The 8,047-nt window shown below is 41.2% G+C and overlaps 3 long non-coding RNA genes across 4 annotated transcripts; 2 read left to right on the top strand and 1 right to left on the bottom strand.

The window, feature by feature from the left end:
- Positions 1–257: 257 nt before the first annotated feature.
- On the top strand, positions 258–2,014 carry LOC134464575 (uncharacterized). The gene is made up of 3 exons (XR_010037946.1): positions 258–512; positions 796–907; positions 1,930–2,014. It is a non-coding gene; the product is annotated as an uncharacterized LOC134464575 (long non-coding RNA).
- A 26-nt stretch (positions 2,015–2,040) lies between these two features.
- Positions 2,041–2,873, top strand: LOC134464576 (uncharacterized). Of its 2 annotated transcripts, XR_010037948.1 has the most exons (3): positions 2,041–2,069; positions 2,434–2,567; positions 2,692–2,873. It is a non-coding gene; the product is annotated as an uncharacterized LOC134464576 (long non-coding RNA). The 2 variants fall into 2 exon arrangements; XR_010037947.1 differs by lacking the exon at positions 2,041–2,069 and having other exon boundaries at positions 2,079–2,567.
- Positions 2,874–2,971: 98 nt separating this feature from the next.
- Positions 2,972–4,763, bottom strand: LOC134464577 (uncharacterized). The gene is made up of 3 exons (XR_010037949.1): positions 4,520–4,763; positions 3,963–4,084; positions 2,972–3,513 (listed from the first exon to the last, which is right to left on the bottom strand). It is a non-coding gene; the product is annotated as an uncharacterized LOC134464577 (long non-coding RNA).
- Positions 4,764–8,047: the final 3,284 nt, after the last annotated feature.

Raw genomic sequence — 8,047 nt, forward strand, 5'->3', positions numbered from 1 at the left:
AGCACCCATTAAAATAGAGTGTTTGGAAAAAAAACGAAATCTTTTGGTCCAGTGTAGAGGGCGTAGTCAGAAGAAAACGGCAACCAATAGAAGTAATACTCATCATCACTTCTATTGGTTTCTGACACGTCCATCAACCACCAGCACTCACCCCTCCTCCCTGCGCGTTCACCGACTCGTGAACTTGACCGCCCCCGCCCCCATCATTCATGCACACGCTACGAGGCTCATCATCACTCGGCTAAAAGAAAGGTAACGAGAGTTAGCAGCAGGCTGAGCTACTTGGAAACTTTGCTGGCTTTTGCAGAGCTACAGGAAGAACTTTGGCTTTTGTTACACTGGACTAACCATGTCAGGATAACAGTCCCTTGGATTATAGTCATTGGACTCGCAAGACCAGATTCCAACACGGGCTGACAATTGGAAATGGGACCTGACACTCTTGGACACAGATGTCGGCTACGGCAGCGGCTTCAAACATAGGCTTTGGTGACCACATTTCTAATCGAGAGGTGAGGTGAGGTAATATATTTGTCTGTATAATATTTTGTGAATTGGTTTAGGACACAGTGGTGTCTTTTTTTTAAGCAAGTAGGCCTATCCATTGAGAGGGGTCAGAGGATTAGCTCAAGTTCCAACATATCTAGCTGCTACCTTGCTTAACATAGCTGCTACCTTAATCGCGTTATTTTTGGTGTTTTTTCCCCCCTGTGGCATTTATTCTGTGCGCATAAACACGTTTTCAGAATTGCTCTGTGTAACTCAGACGGTTACTCTTGTGTGTTTTGCTACTAGAATCTAGTTGTGCGAACGAGCGACAAACCAGCTGGGAGGATGGAAGCACCTGTTCTCAATTCCCCTTCTCCACCCGCGTTCAGTAACTAAATACGGATTCACCCCGTAATAAGTAAGTAACCTACCATGTTTACACACACATTACTTTGACCAGCAAAGCCCATGTCTTTCTAGTGGTTTACAAAAATATATCGTTTGCATGTTTTGCTTTGGGTATGTACGTCTCTGTTGTATGACGATGGTAATACTGTAGCAAGCACAAGCACAAACTGTTCGCTACTCCAGCATTGCAAAATAGATTGCCTTTGGGTTTTCAAATGTAACATGATTGTGGGTGTAGAAATAATGTTGTTAACTCGCTGATGTCGTTTTTGAGAAGACGGTAGTTTTGCATTTGATAAATACCACCTAATGACCATGACGGCTACACAGCAGATCTTTATTGTGATGGCTACACTGAATGATCACATGGAGATGCCGGTACATTATTTGTTTTTACCATGGTTATATAGAAATGTTCTGCTTTGTCCATTCCAATGTTGTGGTGTTTTCCTAGCTGTTCCTTGCTCCTGTATCACAACATATCAAGGCTGCCAAGTAAATGAAGGATGAATCACCACACACTGGTAGTTTATTTGCTGAACAATGCGTTTCGCTATTGCTTCATCAGGTTCACTCTCACATCAAGGCTGCCTTTGAGTTGTTAAAATGTTTTTCATGTTTGTGGGTGTAATTTCGTCCAGTTGCAGATACTACTATCCCTTTTGGAATGATCTGCCTTTGAGAAACAATGGTTCTATCTGACAAAAGCATATGAACAGATCCTAGTTGTAATTGATACACTAAATTATCATATTCCTATGTGTGCGCGCACACGCACTATAGGTTTCAATTCAATACACTGGGACACTTTTCAGTCTTTGAGGTTGCTGGAATCAACACAGACTACCTCCATGCACCTAATCAGAACACTTTGCATGTTTTTTGTGTACTTGTCCCCTTTGTGTATTGCTGCTAATCTGTCTCTTTCTAGGTTCTGTTGGTTGCATGCAGATTGTGCCAGATGATTTATCTGTCTATGGTCTTAGCATGGGCTCTGTGCTAATATGCAATTTGTGCTCTTTTTTCCCTCAGGTCAACCGAAGACAGGGTCCTTCCATAACCACATACTTATGCCAGTAAAAGCTACAGTTTTTCTCCTCCGATCCAAGAAGCCTGGACTGCAGTCACCATCTCAACAGACTAACCAAGAGAAAGGTGGATGGCTCAATTCAGTATGTAGTTCTGCAAATATACTCAAAGGTCTTCACAGCCCCCCATGGTGCTGAATGCATTTACATTTATTTTTGTAAGGTAAAAACAATGCTGATTACAGATCATAACTTGGGCCATGAGTGAAATTTGAGGTAGCAGCCATCACCTGATGGTGAGAGGTGGTCCTAAGATCACAGAGAGAAGCAGGTTAAAATCCCATCCTTACCTCTCCCTACCTACATCTCCATCCACAGCTGAAGTGCACTTGAGCAAGGCACACAACTCCACTTTGCTCCTGGGACTGTAGCCAACACCCTGTAAAACCCTGCTGTGTAATTTGATGTAATGAAGCCCTAATATAGTATAACACATTGCTTGTTTCAGATATGGAAAATTGCACAATAAAAGTTCCAGGACATGAAGGCTGCATACTGTGAACGTCAACCTTCAGGGCACCGTCCTGTGCAGAAGACTTTCTGCCCCAAGAGGGATGGCTGACGGCAGACACTCACAACCAGGTGAGCCCAGATAAAGGAGTTATTTTTGGTGTCCCTGCCCCAACAACCCAGGTTACTTACATTTAAAATGTCACTGGAGCTACTGTCAGATATGTGATTTCTAATTCTGTTCATCTTTTTACAGCACAGACGCCTCCAACCTCAGACTAGGCCCTTCACAGTTGCTGCACTTACCCACCTTCCCCGAGTTTTTGTGTGGTAATGACAACTGTAAATATAGTATAAAGTAATGTATCTAGTGTCATGTGTAATACATTGTTTAAATTGTCCATACATTTCAATGACAGTAAATATTGGTGGACACAATTTGACTGTGTGGCTTTTTTTTATTCATTCTCTGACTGAAAATGCATGGTTACATAATTTATATATTCCACAAGACTACAATCAGAAGATTATTTGACAGGTTGCATTTATTTTCTATGTATTAAAAAAAACAAAGGTAACAAGACAAACATGGTTCCAAACAAAAAAGGTGAGATGTATAAATGTACAGATTAATGCTCCTACAGATAATGAAAAATAAACTCTGCACACTGCCGGTTTGTGTGTTTTATACCGTACTCTGTATAAACCTTTTATATTTCTCTAGTGGAGCAGGGTAACCCTGGCTAATCCTGGGTATTGTACTGTGTATTACAACGTCAACCCTGTTCAAGTGCCCCATACTGTCTGTAGGCTGCATGCCTGAAGAGTCCGTTTCTCTCACCTAGTCCTACATCAGCCCAAAGTCTTCCATCAAAACTGAGAACACCACAGCATTTCCTTTCAATGTTCATGGGCATCTCCTTACAGATTGCGCAGAGGCGCCAGGTTGGTTGTGCTACTGGGCTGTGGCTGAGGACCAGATGTCATGTGCCAGGTCGAACATCAAACTGGGGTCACGGATCAGGGCACGCTGCAGTAACCGATGGGATTGCTTCAAATTCAATGATTGAATCAAGGCCTGCAAAGCAATAAATACGTTTTATGTAATGCATTTTCTATTTGATGATGGGGACTAAATAACTATTGACAATAAGACCGATATGGACATAAGCAATCATTATTGTGTATATAAATAAAGATGTGCCAATTGTATGCATACAACGTTTTGCAGTCAATTTCTTACAAACTGGTGTTGTGCCAGGGGCACACAGATGTATGAAGTAGAAGGGCTTTTATGGATGTACTTGAACTACCACTGGTGTTGTGTACCTACAACCATGTCATATCACACTAGTACTCATAGGAGTAGAAATATTGTAATGGGTGTTATCACAACAGGTGTACTCGTGCAGCCTACTCGTGTTGCGATATAGAGTACATCTGTTGTGATAACATCCATACAATACTTACACATCTGGAGGAATACAGCAGGACATATGTTATTGTGGGATGAATGTACATCCTTACAGTTAGCAGGGCGTCTATCTTCCTCCTCCTCCATCTCTGGCCATCGGTCCTACTGGGCTGTTAGGTCGTTATGATTGTGATGGGCCAGGAAAGCTGGAGCTCTCGTCGTGGTCGTGGAAGGTCTAAAGCATATGAAAATATCGTCAGCCAAAACAATTTAATTAGCGTTGATCAGTTCGGTTGTTTTCTTTACTCCCTCTGTTCCTGTGTCTGCGCGTGCGGCAACCCAAGTGAAATATCCCCGTAAGATTCGTACATAACTGACGTCCTTGCCGAAAACACTACGGATTGTGGTGTCGGGTATATATAAATACAATAGTAAAATGTATATTGCTGTACACATCTGTCAAAATAAATCCATGTCAGTACTGTAGCTACTGGCTACTGTCTAGGGATGACGGTATAGCATCTGTCATCAGTGTTAGGAAGAATGAGATAAGTAACATGTATCAAGTCAAGTTCAATAAATAATCTAGTATACATCTACTGTCATCAATATTTCTTGAAATGGCAACCATGACGGCCTGTGCGTTTATTGTGATGTTGAACATTCTTACCGTAGCCGGAGACAGTGCCATGGCTGGAAGTTAGCTTGGCTAATCGATTTGACGTGGCTTCTAGTTCTAGCCCCGCCTCGTGAGCTCTCGTGGGTTCCCGGGATAATCCGAACACTTGACAGACTGCATGCGCGTTCATGTGTTTTGAAGGCGTGGCTTTGAGGGGAGGGCTGAAGGGAGAGGCGGGCTGTGTATTTTCAAAAATATAGCTCACAGGAACCGTTTTTCAAAGATCTCCTACTCTACCTTTAAAGTTTGCAAGGTAAGACATTCAATTCGGATTGTCTTTAATGTTTTTTGTGAATTACAGCGTTTTATCTCCTTTCTTGAATGTGTGTGTGGCTTTCTCCTAATGTTAATGATTTGATTGTTAAATCCTTTGGGCTCTTTATGTCTTTTCAGATCAGTGCTGAATTGAAAAGAATCACCACAGTCCCACTGCAATGGCCTGCACTGTTCCAAGTCCACAAGGTAAAGCATTCACTTTGGCCACAACCCTACCCACTGCTCCTTAACAACTTGACTCCTGCTTTAAATTAGCTGTTACCTGAAAGGGGGTGACTAAATATTCCAGTGGTATAAGGAGCTGCTTCTCGAATTTTTATATTTAAATTTTGTCGTACTCTGACCAGTGAATATTAGATTATTGCTTAGTACTAGAATTGGAGTTATCTGAGACGAGATGATCTGATCTGAGAAGTGTTGATGACTACCTCCCTGGTGTTCCCACGCTCAGTGTGGAGTGTGACACTAGTTAGTTTGTATGCATTGTGCTATGCTCAACATGACATTGAGAGGCTTCAGTTGAAAGTGAGCAAGCTATCCCACGGTTTCCTTATTCCAATACACTTACTACACAATGCATGTGCGGCTAAACAAAAAGAAATATTAATATATTCTATGTAGAAACAAAATGAGCACTACAATGAAGGGTATAATATCTGAGAGCACTTTGTTGACACATGTTTTTCACTCTGATGGGGGGGAGGGGGTAGAAATCAGAGTCGACAGAGTGCACCAGCTGTGTTACGCTTTTCATTATATTGTCCATTGTATGTCTGCCTAGAATATTGCACGTTTTATTTTTAATCATCTTAAGTTATCAGGGAAACTTATTGAGATGGGGAAAACTGTAAGAACTTCTTATTTCAGCCCCTTGACAGACAAGCCCTGCATGCCATATTACTGCACGCATGCACAAATGCCAGAGAGGTTCTCAATTCATCTCAGATCAGAGAGCAGAGAAATGCAGTAGACTTTTCCTTCAAAGTCTCCTCGCAAGGAACAGTATATACCGTACCTGTATATGCATAATGAAACTTGTTCTCTTAATTGAGACGAACTGATCCTTACATCTCTGTGCTCTGAAACACCTTAAACAGAGGATTGGCATCACTGGTTGTCTACTACAAGCTCCTTGTAGATCCCAGCGAAGGACACAGTAGACCTGGGGTGTTGTTCCATATGAGAGTGAACTTTTTCATTGGCCTGGGCCCACTGGTATTCCTGTGACACACCAAGTTTCATGTCAAAGTCTTGTCATGCTATGCAATGATCTTGCAGGCCACATAAAATTACTTCATGGGTCACAATTGGCCCTGGGTTTGAGTTTGACATCCCTGCAGAATGAAGGCAACTACACAGCTTTGGCTCTGGTATTTGACGACCTCAGGCCAATTCACACCAGCGTTAAATCATCATCCAGGTCCCACATCAGAATTAGAACTGAGAATCTTGACAGTGGAACAGAGGACATGCTTTGGACTTTGCAGTAACCTACTGCCCAGCTTAATGTTGATTTATTTGTTAATTCAAATGGCTTGGTTAATTTGTGTTTATTTACTTTTGTCTGTGTTGAATAGGTCATGGATGAAGTTGCCGTAGACGAAGCAATTGAAGACATCACTATTGGAATCTGCTCTGACAGAAGATTGGGCATCCCACCCTTAGGACAGTTTTAGTGTATGTCTGTCACACACGTGACACCCAATCGGAAAGGACTCTTTTTTTCAGCAACTAAAAAACAGCAGTTATTTTTGTTTCTTTAAGTGAAATGTACCTTTTTTCTAGAGATCTATTTGCTTGTATGCACTTCCAGCTCCTTGCTGGTTTAAGAATAGCACTTGAGTGTGCATATGTTTTGTACATACTGTGTTGATTTGGACACAAACTAAAGACAAACAAAATAAACAAAATAAATAAGACTGGGTAATAACACAAATGTGGTCACCAAAGAGGACAACCAAATGAATGGTGGACTGCCAGATGCACGCGCACATGCATACAGTATACGCACATGAATGCACACACGCACACCTACTAGTGTGGACTAATGCACTTAGTCAATGAGCTAAAAGAACTGTATGTAGAGTGAATTTTATTTGTGTCCGATGTGTTCACATGAATGCTAATCCAGCCAGAGAGCACTTTTTCACAGTAACCAAACAAATCATTTTCTTAAAGGAGAAGTCCAGTTTTTTTAACATTAAGGCCATTTTCTGAGTGGTCTGCAATGTTTTAGAGTCCCCCTCACCGTTTATTTCATGATTGCTGCAGTCTCTGTTATTTGGCTGATTTGGATTTGATCTCAACTAGCTTTAGAATGGCCGTCTATGGGCACCTGCAACTCTGTCCTTAAAATCACCTTTAACATTTGTTTTGAAGAATATGCAACTCAGCAAGTGTTCAACAGTATTCACTGGTGTTCCTTAGCAATTTTTGTTGCGAAATATGGCATCTATCATGTTTTATGTGTGGTTTATGTAGCAATTTGTAAATTAAGTTTCACTTTCACTTTCACTTTATTTCACAAAATGGCAAATAAAAAATGACAGAAGCCAAATTTCGCCTTGAAACTTGTTAGGGACTGCTAGTGAACACCCCTAACCACTTTGTGAGCTGTAGACTTTCGAAAACAAATGTTTAAGGTGATTTTAAGAACAGAGTTGCAGGTGCTCATAGACGGCCATTCTAAAGCTGGTTGAGATCAAATCCAAATCAGCCAAATACCAGAGACTGCAGCGAACATGAAATAAACGGTGAGGGGGACTCTAAAACATTGCAGACCACTCAGAAAATGGCCTTAATGTTCAAAAAACTGGACTTCCCCTTTAAAGGTGCACTGTGTAGGATGGTGACCAGAGTAGGCAACTATGCTGCACATTGAAACGGTGCTGCCTATTACCAACTTTGTCCTTTTCATGAATATTTACTTAGTAATAAACGAAAATGTGTTAGTACTGTATGACCAAAGTTCAGTAAGTTTACTAAAAATCAGTATTTGTAGAAATTCAAAATGACAGCCAGTGGAGAAGATTCCTCTCTTTCCTCCTCCCCCTTTCATGTATGGAAAGAGCAATTTCCCCAGTCATAACGACAACTTAAAGTTTGGTGGTGGTAAATATTCATGAAAAATGCAACATTTGTGCATGGGCAGCATGAAATCTCAAAATAAACTACTGAAAATAATACACAGTGCACCTTTTAAAGCGAATTGGACTTTCTTTTTGTTCACAGACTCTGCTCGTT

The sequence above is a fragment of the Engraulis encrasicolus genome, chromosome 15, assembly GCF_034702125.1.
Source record: "Engraulis encrasicolus isolate BLACKSEA-1 chromosome 15, IST_EnEncr_1.0, whole genome shotgun sequence".
Lineage (NCBI taxonomy): Eukaryota > Metazoa > Chordata > Actinopteri > Clupeiformes > Engraulidae > Engraulis > Engraulis encrasicolus.